The 22011-nt window shown below is 40.9% G+C and overlaps 1 pseudogene; it reads right to left on the bottom strand.

Annotated features, from left to right (window-relative positions):
- LOC131073067 (light-independent protochlorophyllide reductase subunit N-like) overlaps positions 1-22011 on the bottom strand; it is a 113799-nt pseudogene that overhangs the window by 10244 nt on the left and 81544 nt on the right.

Here is a 22011-nt window from a genome sequence, read left to right as displayed (position 1 = left end):
TTTGGACATTGCAAGTACACCTCAAGATTCATTTACACTCCATACAACTCTTGGTCTTCCATACTCTTGTCATTTTCGTCTAGTTTCTCACATCTTGGTCTAATGCCTAGTTCATGGTTGAAACCCATCTTCAAAAATCTAGGAGAAAAGCTAAAGAAGCTCAAAAATCCGTAAACATGAGTTCTTATGAGTATGACAATGATGTATTCTACAATCCTGAGCACACTACATTACCAGACATGAATGTTTATAGACACAATCCAAATGTGGAAAGCGCAAATACTATAAACAATGCTACACACAATGACACAGTTGACAATTCTTCAATACTATCAGCAGACATACAAGAATCTATAATGGATCCTCAATTCAATAGATTGGTTGAAGAGATAATGAGGAGAGATCATCAATACTTTTTAAACATGATGGCACAAAGTGGAGCCAAAATACCGCATGATTTTGACTTATCTCAACTTATGGAAAGTAGACCTTCACAACAAACTCAACATAACATGGATCAAAGGAGACCAAATAGTGGAGGACCAAATAATATGATGCCGGAGTCACCATCAGTTTTGCTTCAAAAACCAGCAATCCCACATACACAAGCTCAAATATATGATACTTACACTCAAAGACCATCATGGAGGCCTTATGCTCAAACACATGCTCAAGATATGGGTCAATTAAGACAAGTGGATACACAAGGACATCCTCAAAATTTTGACACAAGGAGACCTCATGTCAAAATTGGGGGCAACACAATGGAAAATGAAAGGCCTATTGAATATGGTTTATATACGCAAAACAGATATGGGGTCCCCCAACAAGAAATTATGCCAAGTGCTCCATATATGTCGCAACAATATAGACCTCCATATGGACATGTCTACGATCAGTATCATCCATATATGCAACAAGTTCCTCCTCAAATGGGTGTTTCAAACATGGGATATGCTACAAGAAATCCATCTCCTCCCAAAAATAATTTGGAGCAACAAATTAGAGATCTACAAAAGAAGGTGAAAGACATGGGCACATCAAAACCCACATATACTATGAGAGATAGATGCCCCTATCCCTTCGATAAGAGCATTCCAATGCCTCCATTTCCTCCACACTTTGTAACGCCAAAATTTGACAAATATAGAGGGAGAGGAGACCCCAAGGCACATATAAGACAATTCTTCACAGCTTGCATTGAGGTAGCCGCAGAAGAAACATACTTAATGAGGTTGTTCCCACAGAGCTTAGGAGATCAAGAGATGGAATGGTTTTCTCAATTACCTCCCGGTATTAATTCATGGGGCGACTTGGCAGAGGCATTCATTCAACATTTCTCTTACAACATTGAAACAGATGTCTCAGTTACTACTTTGTGCAATACGAAACAAAAGGAAGGAGAATCTTTTGCGTCATTTTTACAGAGATGGAGAAACTTAGCTAGCAGATGCTCTTGTGAAATCCCGCAGAAACAAATGGTGGAGATGTTCACACAAAATGTTAATAAAGCTATTGGCTATGATCTCAGAAAAGCTTGTTTGTCTACTTTCAAGGATGTCATTGAAAAGGGCCTAGCAACAGAAAAGGTCTTAATTGAACAAGGAGTTATCAAGCTATTCAAAGAAAACAAAGAGGACTTCAAAGGAAAGGACAAACCAAAATTTTGGAGCAAGAACAAGAACACGGTTAATGATGGTGTTGTTGATGCCAACACAGTAAGACCAAAGTTCGTCTTTTCTGGATCAAGTTCTACCAACAATCAAGTGAACAATCAAACGGCTGCTAAACCACGAAGGAAGTATACTCCATTGGGAGAACCACTTGAATCAGTATTCAAAAAGCTTGTAGCAAATAAAGTGATCACGGTCCCAGATTTTCCTCCATATGAACCAAAGGTCAAACCGAATTGGTGGAATGATGATGAGTTTTGCGAATTTCATAAGAGCAAGGGTCATAAGACAAGTAATTGCCATCGATTGAAAAACATTGTGCAAGATCTCATTGATAGAGGCGACATTGAGATTGAGGGACATTCATCTAATCAAGAGCATGAGGTGTTTAAGGAACCATTCCCAAAACATGACAAAGGAAAAGGCAAAGTCACAGATGATCAAGCCAATTACACTAGAGCATCTTACAATTATGATTCTACTATCAATCACATCTCCATGGACAATCATATCTCTACTATTACCATCAAGAACAAAAATCCTGAGAATTCTTCTCAGAGACCCAAAATTGTCCTAAAAGGTGTGGGATCCTCGTCTGCATCTACCTCTGAATGTCATGTTACAACCCGTCGAGGTAAGATTACATTGCCAGGTGCCTCCACTAAGAATACCAATCCTTTATCAATTAAGCCTGAGTACGACCTTATAGAACAACTAGGGAAGACACCTGCGCTCATCTCTATTCTTGAGCTCTTACGTATATCTCCTGCACATAAAGCTATCCTTGATAAAACCTTGAGAGATACTGCTATCCCTACTGATCTGAACGTGGACCAGTTTCAAGCCATGGTGGGATACCTATCCGTTCCACACTCCCTCACATTCACAGAAGCCGATGATGCCTCCATAAGTCAGCCTCATAATGCACCTCTACATATTGAAGCCTTCATACATAAACACCGAATAAAACGAGTCCTGATAGATGGAGGAGCAGGTCTTAATATTTGTACATTGAGCACCATCAGACAATTGGGATATTCTGACAAAGCTGTGAATTCTACAAACCAAATCACTATTAAGGCTTATGATGATGAAGAGCGTTCGTCCAAGGGCATGGTCATCTTACCACTAAGAATAGGGCCAGTCACAAAGGACGTGGTTTGTCAAGTCCTGGATCTAGACCTCACGTATAACATATTGCTAGGACGCCCGTGGATTCATGAAATGAGGGCAGTCCCATCAACATACCATCAGTGCATAAAGTTTCCTCATAATGGAGTCGAGGTAACGGTCAATGGTGATCCAAATCCATTCATATATTGCAATAACTTGAGATCACATACAGAGACTATCATTCCCAGCAATCGTGAGGCTACTCCTTCTTCAGCATATATTGATCCTGAGTCATTAAAGCCCTCGACATCCAAACAAGGTGAACTTAGAGCCAAGTTTCAAGACAAAGGCATGGGAGAATACACTCTGAATCAAACAATGTTCTTACGACAAGTCATGAACTCCCCCAAGGAATATGGGAGGCCACATCCTAATAAGCAAATCTCCATCATGCTACTCAAATGGGATCCTACCGTCTTTCAAAAATGGGGTGAACTAGAGGAAGAAAATTTATATAAAATGCTATATAAGGACGCTGAAGAGGATACACATGATCAAATTATAATACCCTGTGAAGACTATGGCAAAGGTTTCAAAATTCTGCAAAGATTCGGGTATAATGAAAAAAGTCCTCTTAGACTACGCAAAGAAGGTGTCATGGAGCCTTTACAACCTGAGCTAACTGCAAGAAGGGAACGCTCCAAGGGGCTTGGTTTTCTAAATCCCAAGATTCAAAATAAAAGAACAAAACAGATATGGCGAGTCAAAGTGGCTGAAGTTCAACAAGAAGATGACTATTCTACAGATTCCAACGAATGGGAATGGGGTTCAGACAAATCCTCCAGCGACTATGAGCTCAACGAGACATTTAGAGAGCCAGAGGAACCTACAGAGGAGGAGGAATTTTACAAGAAATTCAGAGTTGGCCAAGAACCGACCCATAAGGATCCCGCGCAGTCGTCGTTTCAAGGCCCTAGGTCAAGATCACATAGGATGAGGACACCTGTCCCTGAGGGTGCTACTAGTAATGATAATTTGGACTCACTCACGATCGAAACTGATGAGGAGAGTGCCATTGACGACCTCGATGACTATCTGGACATACCTGAATATAACCACATCTTCACTATTAGCCTTGCGGACTCTAAAAACACTAAAGACCTTCCCCTCATTCACCCCCAACTCATTGACTGGGATCAGGATGGACCAGCACAGCTTGATACATTTCAAAATGATGAAGCTATTGTCGATTATCTTGGCATTCGCGATGATCTTCCTCTTGGAGACCATAAAGCAGGATACGCCATAGAGCTTAATAACATGGCATACTTTGGTGAGGGTGTCGGGCCTTCTAGTCGCAAAAATGTGAAAATAAAAATAAAACAAGGGTCTTATGGCGAAAACCACACTGTGGCGCTATCTGACTCTAAAAAAGTAAAAAGAAAGGACGTATCTGAGGGTGAAAACCTCTCTGAGGTGCCCGAAGATGGAAGGCTTGACATTCTCCCAGCATCATACGAGAAAAAATCATCCATGTTGGTAGAGGAGACTATAAAGACAAACATTGGTACAGTAGAGGTTCCACACAACATATTTTTGGCTCAATCATTGACAGAGGCCGAGAAAGCAAAATTCATAAGCTTCTTTAAGGAATGACAAGTCAACTTCGCATGGTCTTATGCTGATATGCCTGGACTAGACCTTGACTTAGTAATGCATCATTTAACAGTCAAACCGGGGGCAAAACCAGTAAAGCAGAAGTTGAGGAAAATGCATCCACAAGTGGCATTATTAGTCAAGGCAGAGCTGGAGAAGTTACTGGATGTCGGATTCATATGCCCAATTGATTATCCCGAATGGATTTCCAACTTAGTACCTATTAGCAAACCAGATCGCAGCATCCGAATATGTACAGACTTCAGGGATATCAACAAGGCTTGTCCAAAGGACGATTTCCCATTACCAAACATTGATTTAATTGTTGATCTCACAGCAGGCCATGAGATGTTATCCTTAATGGACAGATTTTCTGGATATAATCAAATCAGGATAGCACCCGAAGATCAACATAAAACATCATTTACTTGTCCATGGGGAACCTTCTGCTGGAATGTCATGCCCTTTGGGCTGAAAAATGCAGGTGCCACGTATCAACGAGCTATGACCACTATCTTTCATGATCTCATGCATGTAATGGTGGAAGATTATGTTGACGACCTTTTGGTTAAATCAATAGACAGAAATACACACTTGGACATACTTTCAGTTGCTTTTGATCGGTTGGAAAAGTACAAGGTAAGATTAAACTCGAAGAAATGTGTCTTTGGAGTAACCTCCGGGAAGCTCCTAGGATTCATTGTGTCTAAAAGAGGAATAGAAGCTGATCCAACAAAAGTCAAGGCTATCTTGGACATGCCGCCACCCAAGAATATCAGTCAACTTCGATCTTTACAAGGGAGACTCCAGTCCATACGAAGATTCATAGCACAACTTGTAGATAAGTGCAATCCTTTCCAGCACCTGCTACACAAAAACATCAAGTTCAAATGGGATGAGAACTGTCAACAGGCTTTTCAGGCGCTCAAAGACTATCTTTTGAACCCACCAGTTTTGATGCCACCAATCCCAGATCAGCCATTGCTACTTTACATATCAACTACTCCAACAGCACTGGGGGCACTTTTAGCACAGCAAATACCTGACGGCAAGGAAAAAGCGGTCTACTATATCAGTCGCACATTGGTGGGATATGAGCTGAACTACACACCAATTGAGCGTGCATGTCTCGCTGTGGTCTTTGCTTCACAAAAATTATGACATTATATGCTCACTCACAAGAATAGGTTGATTGCCAGAATTGATCCACTAAAATATCTTCTCAACAAGGCTACACTTACTGGGCGGCTGGCCAAGTGGGTAATGATTTTGAGTGAATTCGACATTGAATACGTGGATAGAAAAGCAATCAAAGGACAAGCAATTGCAGATCAATTGGCAGATGCTCCCATGATAGATGATGTTCCTCTACAGTCAGAATTTCCAAATGAGTCCATTCTAACGATATCACCTGCTAAGCCATGGCAACTATACTTTGACGGCTCATACACACGGCATGGGGCAGGAGCGGGTATACTCTTTATAACTCCCCAAGGTGATTCTATACCAAAGTCATACCGCTTATCATTTCCTTGCACCAACAATATAGCGGAATACGAGGCATTAACAACTGGGCTAAGAATTGCAGTTCAGTGGAAGATCCAAGAGCTTCGTGTTTTTGGCGATTCTCAACTTGTCATCCGTCAAGCAACTGATGATTATCAAACAAAAGATGAAAAGCTAATGCCTTACAAACAACTGGTAGATGATCTGAAACAACACTTTGCAAAGATAGAGTTTGAGCAGATACCAAGAGAACAGAATCGCGCTGCTGATGCCATGGCTACAATTGCTTCGCTCATTGATCTACCGCAAAATGAGACTCGCTATGAGTTCCTGGTTGACAACCTGCTGATTCCGTCATATGAGATCACTCCTACAGAAATGATATGTGTTGTTGGTCCTGAATCCCAGTTATATGGTTCCATATTCACATACCTTCGCGACAATATCTTACCTCCCAATCTATCGAACAACCAACGCCGCACTTTCATTCGCCAATCCTCTCGATACGTTATCCTAGCTGATATCCTATACCGACGAGGTCTAGATGGCACCCTCCTTAGATGTTTAGAGAGTGACGAAGCTCAGATTGCGTTACGAGAAGTGCACGAAGGGATATGTGGTCCGCATACTAGTGGTCCTACCTTGGCCAAGAAACTCATCAAGACTGGATATTACTGGCCTACTATGGAAAAAGATGCATATCAGTTTGTCAAGAAGTGTAAGCAGTGTCAAATTCATGGAGACCTTATACATGCACCAGCACAGGAACTACAACCACTTGCATCTCCTTGGCCCTTTTGTCAATGGGGACTCGATCTCATAGGCAAGATTCACCCTCCTTCTTCCAATGGACATAAATTCATTATCATAGCCACAGAGTATTTCACAAAGTGGATTGAAGCCGTGCCTCTCACACAAGTTACTGGGAAACAAATCGCTACTTTCATCCTGAACTACATCATTTGCCGATACGGGATCCCTACTTCCATTATCACTGACAACGGGCGTCCTTTCAAGAATCAGGATGTTCGTGAACTCTGTGAGCGCTTCCATATCTCTCATCATTTCTCCACACCATATTACCCCCAAGGTAATGGCCAAGCTGAGGCGTCTAACAAAACAATTCTTAAAATCCTTAAAAAGACAGTCGACGACGCTGGCCGTAACTGGCATGTCCAACTCAATCCTGCACTTTGGGCCTACCGCATAAGTGTCTGCACACCTACAGGAGCTACACCCTACTCACTTGTTTACGGCTCTGAAGCCATCTTGCCTATTGAGGTCGAGCTACCTTCTTTATGGGTCTCCTTGAGAAACATAATCAACGATGAAGACTACAGGGTCTCTCGCTTACAAGAACTAGAACTGCTGGAGGAACGACGACACACTGCTTTTAATCATCTCAAGGCTTACCAACAACGAATGAGTCGCAGTTACAATCACAAGGTCAAGCCTCACACATTTGAGGTAGGTGACTTAGTCCTCAGAGAGAACCCCAAGAATCAGCAAGACAGAGATAAGAAGGGCAAATTTGAACCCAACTGGCTTGGTCCTTACATCATCACAGCAGTATATGGATCTGGGGCATATCAGCTCTCAACTACAGAAGGTGAACCCTTGGATGATCCTATCAACAGCATGCACCTTCGCAGGTTCTACACATAGCTTTTCAGAGCATCTTAATGTAAAAATACAAAAAAATCAAAAATTTCAAAAATACAAAAAAATTATAAAACAAAAAAAATCGTTACATGGTGAAAACCTGGCAAACAGGCGCCTTGTGACAACAAAAAAATTGAAAAATCCAAAAAAGTAAAGAGAAATAATTTCGTCCAATGGTGAAAACCACTTCGGTGGCGCCCTGGGCAAGTACCATGGTGAAAACTAGGTCACCAGCGCCATGCGTAGAGACATTGCTCCTCTCTCCTTCAGGATTCTCTTTCATCTTTCATTTTGCACACACTCACAACCTATTTATTCACAATAAACTTACCCATTCCCATCATGGCTTGTTATTGATCTACCTAAGATTGGTTAGCCATCCATAACCCTCCCTTTTCACTCCCTTTCCATCCATAATAAATCAGATCCTATCTGTGACTACGGCTAATTCCTACGTCTAGTGATGGGTGTGGAACTGAGAACATCACATGTTTCGAGGAGTACAGTTTCTTCCAGCTTCCTTCCAGTCTATCCGCGCACAATCCGCAATAAAGCAGCATTTGCATCACAGATCCGCAATAAAGTTCCATCTTCTCCACAATAAAGTATCAGTTTCATGGATTCAGTCAGTTTCAAATGAGACACAGCAGCAACAATGAACTTCAACAAAATCAAATCTTTCAACAGACTTAGACAACATATGGTTCAGTGCTATCTATCCTTTTTGTGAAAGTGAACATTGTGACCACAATCGAATAAGACTTAAACAAGTGACAAGAGACACTAAACTTGAGGACTACAGTGGATGTTGGTGTCGAGTTTTGGTTTTCTTTTGATTTTATCTTTTTGGTGACATGTCTTTTAGCTTTTCCAGGATGTCTTTGACTAGAGATTCTATCTCCAGGATGTCTTTGACTAGAAAGGCGAGGATGGGGTATCGTCACCTATTTGCATTTGCTGTCTGTGGATTGTCTTTTAGTAATGCTATGACTTGTCCAAGGATATGAGGACACTGTGAGTCTAGTATGAACTGGGGCATTCCTTGTTTGTGACTGTCTTATCTCCATGCAAATAGGCACAATGACTTTCTGGGCCAAACAAATGCCTCGATTGTCATAACCTATTCTGCCATAATAAAGCTCAATGATGATAACGCACAAGAAGCTCTTTCACGTTCATATCTTCTGTCTTCCATCCCCCTTTCTTGATTGACTTCCATTGTCCTTCTCGAGTCCGTGTAGCCCGCTATCACATGACTGAGTATAATGACACACCAAAAACATTTGCATTTCATATAGTTACACCTACATCACCACATATAAGCATTTCATACATACATATAGATATCACAATTGCATCACATCCTGCATACAACACATGTTAGCACATCTCACATTTTCATTATGTAAATAATCATTTGCATTATCATATTCATTTGCATTACATACATTCACATTTGCATCATGCATCACATATACAACATAAAAGAACAAAAATATATTGCATTGCATCATATAAGCATCCATATCATAAAACATGCATCACATAAGAACATTTCATCACATAAGGTACACATGCATATAGCTGCCGCAAAATGAATCATCTCATATATAATCAAAATGTGTCATGATACAATGATGTCAAAAGAATCATATGGCTACAAAAGAATCACCCGCAGGTGTCTACAATATAACAATGGTACATATACTGATACAATGGGAGCCCAATATAGCTATGAGGAACTCCCTCCCTCGGAGCTGCCTGGCCTCGACGGAGTCTGAGCTATAGATGGACCCGCTCCAGGATCCCCCTGTCTCTCTGGTGGTGGTGGAGGCCCCATGACCCCACCGCTGGATGCCTGTCTCCTACGACTCCCTCCCGTAGCTGTCGCTGTGCGCGACGACCTGTGGAAGCTCCTAGCCCGCTGATCTGCTGGCACGGCTGCATAGTATAGATCCCTCTAGTAGGCGATCTCCTCTCCGGCTCGCAAGACATATGCGTAGCCTGCCCCTGCATCCTCTGCTGCCCGCCTCCCTGCCCTCAGAGCTGTCTCGGCCTCTGTGTATCTCTGGATGGCCTGATCCCTCTCCCGCTCTATGTCTCTGACCCTGATCCTGAGGTGATCTCTCTCCTGCACCAAATCCTCAATCTCATCTGCCTGGCCCTGGCAGATCTCTCGTAGCCTCAGCACCTCATCCTCCTCAGAATCTCCGCTCTCAGCTTCTGCCTGTGGCTCCTCCCCTGCAGGTGCCTGTCCTTGTGCCTCTGCCTGCACTTGTCCCTGTGCCTGTCTAGGTACCTGTGGCTGTACCTGTCTCTGTCCCTCTGCCTGCACCTGTATGGGTCCCTGTGCTCTAGGACCCTGTGCTGCTGGCACCTGTAGGGGCAGTCCACCCCGACCCCTCACCACCGGAGCTGCTCTCTCCTATCCTCCCTCCCTCCGAGGTGCCACCTGCCTCTCTCCCACCACTCCCCTCTGCCTCCGTCGGCCCCTGCCTCCATCCCCTCCACCATCATCATCATCTCCTCCACCCTCTCCCTCCAGTGGCTCTACCGGATCTGTCAACCTGGGAAACGGATGCTCTGCCCAATACGCAGAGTACTCTGCGTCCATCCCTGCATCATCTACCTCTGGCCACATGTCCCAAGGCATCGGCATCATCTCTGCTAGCTGTGTCACCGCCTGATCATATGATAATAGCGGCCCAAACTGCACCTGATCTCTGACCGTACGGGCATACATGCCTGAGCCCCGTGGCATCTGCTGGATCCGCCCAAACTGCCTGCACACCCTATCAACAAGCTGCCTCTCCAAAATATAGGGCGTCCGCCCCATCAGATACCTGCTCCTGAAAACATAGGGTAGCTCCAATGCGTCGTCATCCCACTCCTCGCATCCCAGGTACGGCCTCCAGATGACCATGTCTATATCATCTATGACGCGCCTCCAATGCTCCAATCTACCAATCCGAGGCTGGGAAGTAATCATGTCGTACAAGTGCACGAAGCTCCGTCCCTATCCTCTGCCTCTGAAATGAATGGGTCATGTGATGGGAAGGTGCTCATAAGCCCACACCTGCAAGAGAGTCACGTCGCAGCCCAAACCCACTGATCCGTGGTATACAAGCTGATGCAGCTCATAATATAAATGTGCCAGGACACATGGCCCCCATGCATACCTAGTGTGCTCTGTCATCAGTGTCTCCAAGGCCCCTCCCCAGCCCACTGCCAATCCTCGTGTGGCCCTGTCTGGACACAAATACCCACTGATGGCTCCCCCAATAACTGCCGGCAATGCTAAACCTGTGGCAGTCATGGTATCCCAGGCTACATGACCTGCTCGCATCTCCAACCCGGGATCCTGGAAGACCCGTCTCAATGCCTCCCTGTCACCGTCACGGTCATAGGGAATCAACTCTCCATCAATAGGGATATGCAGAATCCTATAGACATCCTCTAATGTCACTGTCATCTCACCCATCGGCAGGTGAAACGTGCACGTCTCCGAGTGCCATCTCTCAGCTAACGCAGTCAGCAACCCCATGTTTGCCCGAAACTTAGGCACAAATAGCACATGTGTCAGACCCATCTCCTCAATGGATATCCTATCCTGAATCGACAACTCTGGTCGCAGTCTCTGAGTCGACGGGAATCTCTCCCGTGACTCTAACATCGGCAAATACTCCTGCAGTCACACAATCAATTTTGTCAGTTATTGTGGCATTCACTATTTATCACACAATGCTACTTGCTATCTAAATGCATATGGTTATCTATCCTAGTGACACTCACTGTTCATCACAAAGTGTTTCTATCTACCCTAGTAGTGCTCCCTGTTCATCACAAAGTACTATGTGTGTGACATTCCCTGTTCATCACAAAGTGTCACTCACATTCGCACTCCCTGTTCATCACAAAGTGCTGCCTATCTTGGTGCTCCCTATTCATCACAAAGTGCCTTGATCTATCCTAATCTTCCTAGAGGACCTGCTTGAGTGTATCCTCTCAGCAGCTTATCCAATCGACAGCGTATGTTCATCACAGAACTGCCGGTTTGACCTAAAAGACTAAAACCATGCATTTTGACACACAAACGCACTTTTAACACACAAACGCGCTTTTAACACCTAAACGCGCTTATAGACTGCACAAACGTGCTTCTGCAACACAGACGCATTTTCTGAACACAAACGTGCCTATGCCATGCACAAACGCGACTAGGGAACACAGACGTCCCTACATGACATAAACGCTCCTACAAAGCACATACGCTTTTACATTTCACAAACGCGTCCGCATTCAGCACAAACGCGGTTCTAGGCACAGACGCGCCTGGACCCGACACAGACACGCCTGTCCGACACAGATGCGCCTAGCACTGACACAGACGCGGTTGTGCGTTTTTGCATATTTAAACTATCCTATTCCTAGCGCATTTATTGCTCCTAAACATGCATTTATGACAAAACTTGAAATGCGTGAAAGTACGAGGAGGTTTTCGGGTACTTACCGGCTCTCCTGCATCGGCTGGTCGCTGGAATCGGCAAACACGGTCGAATCTATGCATGGATGCCATCGCTGCTGACTGGTGCTGCTCTTTTCTCGCTCTGCACTATGATCTTCTAAGGGTGTGGATGACAATGAGGATGTCTTTTGCCCGTGGCCTATCTTATAGCCTACCCTAGCCCTCGTCTTCATTTCCCGGGTCAGTTTTCTTCATCCCGTGACTTTGTCACTTTATTCGCTCAACCCATTCTCTCCCATCTTTCTTATCGAGAGATTGTCTGCAATCTTTTCAGACATTTTCATCCAATCTCTCGAGGGGCATATAATTCCCATCTTGGGGCAACTCTGTATCAGTTCATCTTATCTTCTTTGAAACAATGCGACAAGCCACATTGTCTCAAAGAGGGGCAAAATGTAGACACCTAAAATTGTCATGTCTAATTAAATAAATATTTTATTTATTTAATTATCTAAGCCTAATTCTTCTATTAATTAAATAAATCTTTATTTATTTAATTAATTCATTTATCCTCTTCTAGCCTTATTTCTAATTTAAATAAATACATTTATTTATTTAAATTATCCCTTTCCTAAATTAAATAAATATTTTATTTATTTAATTATCCTATTTCTTCTATTAATTAAATAAATCTTTATTTATTTAATTAATTCATTATCCTTTTCTACACATGACACATGTCATTCATCTCTTATTTCCTACACTACCTACCCTTTTCATTATTTTGGTATTTCTTATACCTACCCTCTAATCCTAGCCGACCTCTCTTTTTACACCTCTCAATCTTATCCCTCCATTTCTTATTGTGTCTTCTATTTAAGGAGATGCTTTCTTCATTGTCAAACCCTAATGACTGATTTTGGAGTACTTGGCTACACTACGATCCTACTTGCAACCACATTCCGTTCTTTGTTGAGCTCTTGTGCATACAAAAATCTGAGAGCAAATATATCAAGCAAGATCAATGGAGATAGGAAGAATGGAGACCAAAACCCTATTGGACATGTGATGGTATAATCTTTGTGATTTTGAGTTATTTTGCATTGTCTTAGGTTATCTTCATATGTTATGGTGGATCTTTGTTCATTGTTAGGCTAGGGTTTTGTGGTTGAATCCATTTTAGTCTTTCAATATTGTTGTTATTTGTTATCCATTTTCACCATATACAGAAACTAACACCCAAGAAGAAGAAGAGGATAAATAAGGACTTGGCCCCTCTTGACATACTATTGAATGAAATTATAGAGGAAGGGAAATTGAAGAATATAGAGAAACTATATGACACTCTGACAGCTGATAAAAAAGAACAAGTAGAAAATAGTGTTATATTGCATATGGATATGTATAAGAAATTTTTGATGGAAGTAGTAGATGAAGTACCAGATGAACTGTTTAAAAGACTAGAAGCAAGGAGACAAGCAGTAGTAGAACTTGACAAGAAAATAAAGATAGAAAAGCTACTTGTTGTATATCCAGTGAATTCACCCAAAGAAATTGATGACTTAATTGCTTAAGCCAACCGATCAGTATTTTCTATTGCACACTAGCACATTGCTTTAATGGTTGGAAGAGTTAATGAGGTGACTAAGGAGATAGAAAATGCATGGGACATTTTCCTAGTGGAAAAAGAAAAACAAGAAGAATACATGAGCCACAAACCTATAAAGGTATATTAGAAAGAAAGGGACAAGGGTAAAGGTAAAGTTGGTGGACCAACCAGTATCAAGGTTAAAGACAACTTACCCCCACCTCCTTTTATTACTCCACCGGTAAAAACAATAACTACAAAAGATCAACCGATAGTTTAAAGTATGGATGTACAGAATGTCAATCCTAATCCTGAAGTCTTATATACAGTGGATGGTGATACTCAAAAGATCAACATTGTGGTAGACAAAGATACAGCTGATAGGACTGAAATGGCTAGTGAGCCTCCAGTAGCTAAGCAAACTGATAACACACAGGAGAAACCGATAGATGACAAAGAGAAAAAGGTAGAAACTCAGACTTAGACTGAGACAATGCAACAAACCGAGAAACAAATAGAGGAAAATGATCCTGAACAGGAATAGCAACAGAAATAGGAACAGGTTCATAAGGAAACAGTGCCACCAACAACTAGAGAAGTAGAAAAACCATTACTTAAGAAAATGCAAACACAAATAGACCTACCGAAGGTCAATACAAGCTCGGTTACTGTGTGGGGGAAAAAGTGACACTAAGAAAACATGCCCTAATTTCACTTTCAATCACACACTTATGGAATAAGAAAGATCCTAGAGGTATCACACAATTGGCTACTTCTTTTTGTGGAAGAGAGAGCCATGGGCTATCTATTAGGATTTCTATTCCTTTATTGCAAATGATAGATAGAATGATGCAAGCTCAACTATTAACCCTAAAGTGTAAGTATGAACTAGTAACAAGATTACAGAATTGAGATTAAACAATGGAAAGCTATAAACACAAGGACCAGATAAGAATGTAGATGTGTACCGGGAGTTAAAATCTGAGTGAAAATGTTCGGGATGGGGGCGCGGGTGCCACTGTCCTGATTTTGCTCCTGAAACTGCTGTTTTGCAACCTGAAAAGCTGTTGGAAAGTACTGAAAACTTGTTGTCTGACAGAAGGACCAGGGCGCCCAGCGCCCCTATCCTAGTAGGACCAAGGCACCCCATGCCCTTGTCCTAGCTTTCTGGGCTGAAATTTGGTGTGAAGTTCAGTCTCCGTCTGCTTCTGTTGGATCTACAACTTGCGGCATTGTCCGAATCCCAAAACCTACACTTATATCTGAAAAGGTATGGTGGGCGGCTATATAGGGTTTTTCCTTAGTCAAACCCCCGCTTTGGTGATTTCCACCTCCATGAATAGCCAAGTTGTATTGTAAAAGTAGTGTGTGTGCAAGATCCTAAAATGCAAGTAAGCAAACTAGAGCAACCTAGAAAGTAAACCCTAATTGCTTGCAAATGATAATGTAAATGCTCTAAATCAAGATGCAAAGTGATCTAAAGCATGAATATAAATGATATAATGAGGCTTATGCAAAGACATGAAAACAACATGAAATCATACCCAACCCCAAGGGAGGGGCACAAGCCAATCTTCAGTCGGTGATTCCTTATTGCTCTTCAATTCCTTCAAAGTGCTAAATGGATGAATGAAATTGATGAATGCTTGATCGATGGATGTTTAATGTTGTTGAAGTCTTCAAAGATCTGCTCTTGCTCTGCATAGAAGGTCCTTGAAACCAAAATTCTGGCTCCTTTCAAATGAAGAAAGAAAGCTCTTATATATGAAACCCTAGGTCTTAATTTCAACTTTTGGCTGACCTAGAGATTGAATCTCCCGCCAATTTCTTGGGGTTAAGCTTTATTTTATGATTGGATCGCGCTCCTAAAATTTCAGGAAAAATGTCCAGGACCATGTGCACTCCGGGCGCCATGGTCCTGGTAACTTTTCACCAAATTTTCAGGGCCATCAGATATGATGATTTTAGAGAGAATCTCGAAGTTACAGGTGATTTCAAGATGTCTTGACCCCCGAAATAAAGCCCCCAAGTTCAAAATAGGACCTAATTAGGGTTTTAGATTAAATGATGTATTGGAAGAATAAAATGAAAGGGGCACACTTTAATGAAAGGGCCCAACTTTATGATATGGGAGATGATAAAATAGAACCTTAGACCTAATTAATTTAACTAATTAAGTGCTAAAGGGGAAATGCAATGCAAAATGCAAAATGCGCCAAGGCGGGTGCTAAACTAGGTGTGAAATTGTAGCACTCTAGCAAGTGTGTACAATTTATGACGCTACATTTAGCCCCCACTTTAGTGGTCATATGAACACTATGTGCATATGCAAGCTAAAGTATAGAAAAGTAAACATTATTTGAAAAAGGATATATCCATAAGTTTGTCGAACGAAGCCCCACAGCAGTATCTACAGTACAGAGTTAGGAACTGCACCCTACAAAACACATGTTAGATCACAAAATCACCTAATGCTTACTAAGGAAGGTGATGAAAATTCGAGGGTAGCTATATGCCCCCCCTTGTTTCGGCTTGCTAATTTTAGTGAGTTGAAACAGGGTATCATGTTTACCACTTCGAATTGTTAAAGAATATTGATGACAAATGCTCACAAGAAGATTGGATATGAGATCAAAAACTAATGGAGAATCATTTGGTAAGAAAGAGGACTAAATCTCAATTCCAACACAACAAAGAGTGTGAGGATTTGAGAGTTCTCTAACACAAGATGAAGTATGTAAATGGAAACAAAATGCAAAGAGAAGAAAAGAAAGGAAAAAAGCATGAATACACACATTGGTGATCCATGAGAAGAATAGTGAGAGAGAAAACATGGACTTCTTGCCCCTAGATCTTGTCTAGGTGATCCATGGGAAAAAGGACATGGAAAACTAGCCCCTAGAGTCTGTCTAGGTGATCCATGTAAGGGAGGAGAGTGAGAAAGTCTAGCCTTATGCCGCTAGTTCCACTCAACCTCATGCATGTGTGTGTAAGTGAGGTTAGAAGCACCTCATAGGAGTCTATGCTCGAGTATGCTACAACCTGTATATGTATAGTACAAAAGCGTGACATCTCACTCTAAGAGTCTGTGCTCTGGTTCTGAGAACAATCACCTTGCATAAAAGAAAAATGGAGACATCTCGCTCTAAGAGTCTATGGTCTGGTTCCGAGAATGACCCATTGCTCAAAAAATGTAATGTTTATGTCATAAGCAAAGTGGAACAAGGATACCTACCTTCATCAGAAAAGAAGATACCCCAAAAATGCAACAATGTCATAGATCCAAGCAAGGGAGTTTTTGCACTCTTTAAGCAAGGATAAGATAGTTGAAAAGGGATATCTTGTAGTATGTGTAAAGGAGATCCTTAGAGGAGAAGAGATCTTTGTACAAAAGACACCTATCCCCAAGAGGAATTGTTTTAGACAAATATAACACCTTCTAGAATAAGACAAAGAAGAGAATAAGAATGCAATACTTCCTTCTTTTGCGAGGTGAAAGTGATTCTTAATGAAGGATGATGCTCTTTTTAACCCAATTGGGAGAGTGAATTCATTATGGATGTATTTTACCAAGTGCAAAAGAGGTTGTAGTCAAGGACTTACACCTCTTGTAAGAGAGAACCCTTGAACAAACAACAACAAATTTGTACAAGGCATAACATCAAGTAATAAAGTCCACACCATCCACAAAATAGGAAAAAGTGGATCCTTAGATAAAAATAAGGAAAGATCATTGCCTCCCAAGGATAAGGACAATGAGAAGGACTTACACAATCTTCTAGGGAGAGATTTAGGCATAAGCAAAATGTACTACATACTCACATGAGTTCATGCAAGCAAGACATTAGTGTATGTAAAATGCTCCTCACAAGAAGTGGGTAGGATAAGAAAGAGAATACACATCTTCTCCCATATCTCGGAAAAGAGAATTCTACAGAAAAGATGATCAATATTTCCACACTATTACCCCATAGGAACAAGGGATAACATAGAAAAATTAGGCTATTATGTTGCTTCAAAAATATGATTGCACTTGAAATTGTACCATCATGAATGACAATGAGCCCCTAGCAAATGAGCTACCAATGTCACATAATGATGAGCAACATAATAGCCATTAATGTTATTTAAAGACATGATAGATTGATTGAGGTATTTGAATATGACATGCTAAATGCTCAACTATAAGTGAGATCAAAAACATGTATAAAGTGATAAAAATTGAAGAAGGAAAGTTACGAGAAATCTCAGAAGAAAGATGAGTGTAATTTATTAGAGCCTTATCCCTGGAGGAAAGGACTTTATGATGAATAGGAGATAAAGATTCATAAGTGGATTTAGAAATTTGAGGGGAGTCATAAAGAGATTTGTTCATCGCCAAGATTTCCTTATGAGGGGAATGAGAGTTGATAGAAGTAGAAGATGATTTAGTTGAAGTGAGATCATCATCACTACTAAATATAGCATTCACATTGAGAGATGGTCTTTTAGATGCTTTGGTGGGCTTACAAAGATTATATCCAAGTCCAAATGAATATTCATGCATGTTATGTTCTAAAGGAACTTTAATTCCTTGTTCATTTGTGCCACAACCATTTCCACTATAGCCACTCTTAGCCAAAATATGAAAACCACAACCATAACGATTAGCCATTTCAGAAAGAAAAGGTGGTTTTTCATAAGACAAAGAATCAAATTCTTCAGAATTAGAGGTGTGAGGAGAAGAATTTTGAGAAGCAGCCACAAAATTATTGCTCATAGGTTCAGGTAAGACTGATTGATCTCTAGTTTCTTCCTTCTTTTTAACTTTAAACTCTCTAGGAGGAACCCTATACTCACCTACAAAGTTGGGATTGAAATCAAGAGATCCCCAATCATCTTCTGCCAGAACCTTCTCAGGATCAAAAGCCTTTTCATGTGTAGATTCAAGTTGAGAAGAATCTTCTTCAGGAACTTTAGACTCATCCAAAGAATTTTGATTATCAGAGGGTGATGATTCATCCATAGGTATCTTGTTTAACGAGTCATCACTAGAAGAGGAAGGCTTAGAAGAACTCCCTTTGGAAGTAGATGTTTGCAAACAAGCTTGAAAATTAGTATCACCTATCACGGTATATGTCTTATTGTTATAAATAAATTTAACTTGTCTATGCAATGTAGAGGGGACAGCTTGTATACTGTGAATCCAAGGTCTCCCTAATAACAAGTTGTATGTTAGATTTCCCAACATAACATGGATAGGAGTAGGCAAAGTAACACTGTGATGGGTAAGGTGATAATACCTAATGAAGACTTAGCCACATTATCAAAGCCTCGAATGGGACGAGAGTCAGGCTCAATAAGGGATGTATCCACATTCATCTTATGCAATAGATTAATGCTACACACATTAAGGCCAAAGCCATTATCTACCAGTGTTAGTCTTATAGCAGTGTCCTTTATGATAACCACAATCATCAAGGGATCATATTGATGTTGAATTTCGCTAGTAGGCAATTCATCTTGGGTAAACACAATATGAGCTTTAGGATTCATCACAGAGTTAACCAAAGACACTATATTACTAGATGCATTAGGTGGAGGAACGTTCAAATCTTTCAAGGCATCTTGTAACATTCCATGATGAGCGGAAGAAGTTTGGATCAAATCCCAAAGGGATATCTTAGCAGGAGTAGTTTTAAGTTGTTCTATGAGATCATATTCCTTACCAAGAATTTGTGAAATCCATGGAGCTTGAGGAAGAATAGGTTGGGAAGGAGGAAGTGAAGTTGGGATAACTGGAGGAGGATTAGGTTGCCTATTATTCCTTGTGTCATAGGTATGAGCAACTACATTATAACTCTCTTTAGTCAGTTGCTTAGCATACTCATAAGGGCTCTTAGTAGAATAACCTCCTTGCACAGTAATAATAGGTTTCTTAGGAGTGCAAAAAGAATCATTACCATAACCACCTTGGACCACTAAGATAGGCTTATTTAAAGATTGAGAATTTTGAGAAGGATAGGCACCTTGGACAATGAAGAGAGGTTTGTTAGGTGTTTCATTCACACATATCAAATTAATTGAGGATGGTTTAGAGGAATGAACAAAAGTGTTGGAAGAATTATTGATAGTCTTCTCTTGCACTAAAATCTTATCACAGATTAGATCAATTTTAGGAGAGAGACAAGGGGTAGGCATTGATGTTCCAGTAGGAAGAGTAGTACTAGGAAAGGTCATATCATCCTCTATCATCAAAGGACCTACATGGGGAATAAACTCTCTAGGAGAAGGATCATAATTACTCTCTAAAGTCTCACTTTTGAGATGGAGATCTTTGAAAGAGATGTTAACCATCTTGTTTTGAACTAGGGTTTCCTTATGAGTAGAACCAAGTTGAGGAGAGGGAGATGCTTTATTTTTAGAGGGAGAATGATTGAGATTCAAGGAAGGTGAGAAACTATCAAGGGAGTTTTCAATCTTGATTTCATCCCCTTTGGCTAGGAGCAGATAATAATCTATACCTTCTTCTAATGGTTCATCCCAAATAGTGAGGTTGTTGAAAGGAATGTTTGAAGTATTGTCAATTTCAGGAGAGAAGATAACATTGTTTATTAATTCCTCATCCTTAGGAGGGAGAGCATCAATAGATGTGTTAAACTCATCCTCTTTCCTCAAAATATGTTCAATATGATCTTTAGGGGAGAGAGAATTAAGGAAATTGCTTTTTATTTCATCTTCTTTCTCTAAGGGATGCTTATGGGTAAGACAAACTTTAGGAGAAGGGTAATCATTTATCATTAATTCATCATCTCTAGTGGGAATTTTGTTGGAAAAGGAAATGCCATCACTAGGAAATGTAGGGATAATGTCATCTTCTTGCACAAAAGGATCCTCATGAAGGGAGATTTTTTAGGAGCCACAAAGTCATCAAGGGGATCATCCAACAAAGCATGATCATATCTATTAAAAGGTTTATCTTTTGATTCAAAAGGAGATATCTCTTCATAGAGGGGATCATTGAAAACAACCATGTTACTAGATTTAGTGGAAGAGTTGATAGGAATGTACCCTTGAGAGGAATCATTCGACTTATCTTTCTCATCACAACGAAATGGCATAGTAACAATGTTTATTAGTTTTTGGTAAAATGAAGGTTTGGTATCTTTAGGTTTCAAAAACTCATCTAAAGCTTCATCTAACTCATAATCATCACAAATATGAACATCTTGCAAATAAAAATCTGACATTTTGAAATAAAAATTGCACACAATGCAAAGAAACAAAACACAATCTTTCTTTTCCTTCTTTTCTTTTTTTTTTTTCTTTTTTTTTTTTTTTTGAAAATGAAACTTAAATGAAACACGCTAAATCTAGATTTAGATCTAACAAATGTAATGCAAGAGAAAGCAATAATAAGATTCACATCGGGTTCACCAAAATGTGTGGGGGAAAAAGCGACACTAAGCAAACGTGCCCTAATTTCACTTTCAATCACACACTTGTGGAATACAAAAGAGCCTAGAGGTATCACACAATTGGCTACTTCTTTTTGTGGAAGAGAGAGCCACAGGCTACCTATTAGGATTTCTATTCCTTTGTTGCAAATGATAGATAGAATGATGCAAGTTCAACTATTAACCCTAAAGTGTAAGTATGAACTAGTAACAAGATTGCAAAATTGAGATTAAACAATGGAAAGCTATAAACACAAGGACAAGATAAGAATGCAGATATTTACCCAGAGTAAAAATCTGAGTGAAAATGTTTGGGATGGGGGTGCGGGCGCCACTTTCCTAATTCTGCTCCTGAAACTGTTGTTTTGCAACCTGAAAAGCTGTCGGAAAGTACTGAAAACTTGCTGTCTGACAGAAGGACCAGGGCACCCAGCGCCCCTGTCCCAGGGACCAGGGCGCCTAGCGCCCCTATCCTGGTAGGACCAAGGCACCCCACGCCCCTGTCCTAGCTTTCTGGGTTGGAATTTGGTGTGAAGTTCAGTCTCCGTCTGCTTCCATCGGATCTGCAACTTGCGGCGTCGTCCGAATCCCGAAACCTGCACTTATATCTGAAAAGGTATGGTGGGTGGCTATATAGGGTTTTGCCTTAGTCAAACCCCCGCTTTGGTGATTTCCACCTCCATGAATAGCCAAGTTGTATTGTAAAAGTAGTGTGTGTGCAAGATCCTAAAATGCAAGTAAGCAAACTAGAGCAACCTAGAAAGTAAACCCTAATTGCTTGCAAATGATAATGTAAATGCTCTAAATCAAGATGCAAAGTGATCTAAAGCATGAATATAAATGATATAACGAGGCTTATGCAAAGACATGAAAACAACATGAAATCATACCCAACCCCAAGGGAGGGGTACA

The sequence above is a fragment of the Cryptomeria japonica genome, chromosome 3, assembly GCF_030272615.1.
Source record: "Cryptomeria japonica chromosome 3, Sugi_1.0, whole genome shotgun sequence".
NCBI lineage: Eukaryota > Viridiplantae > Streptophyta > Pinopsida > Cupressales > Cupressaceae > Cryptomeria > Cryptomeria japonica.
The sequence above is the reverse complement of the archived record's forward strand: the minus strand, read 5'-3'. Positions and strand labels throughout refer to the sequence as shown.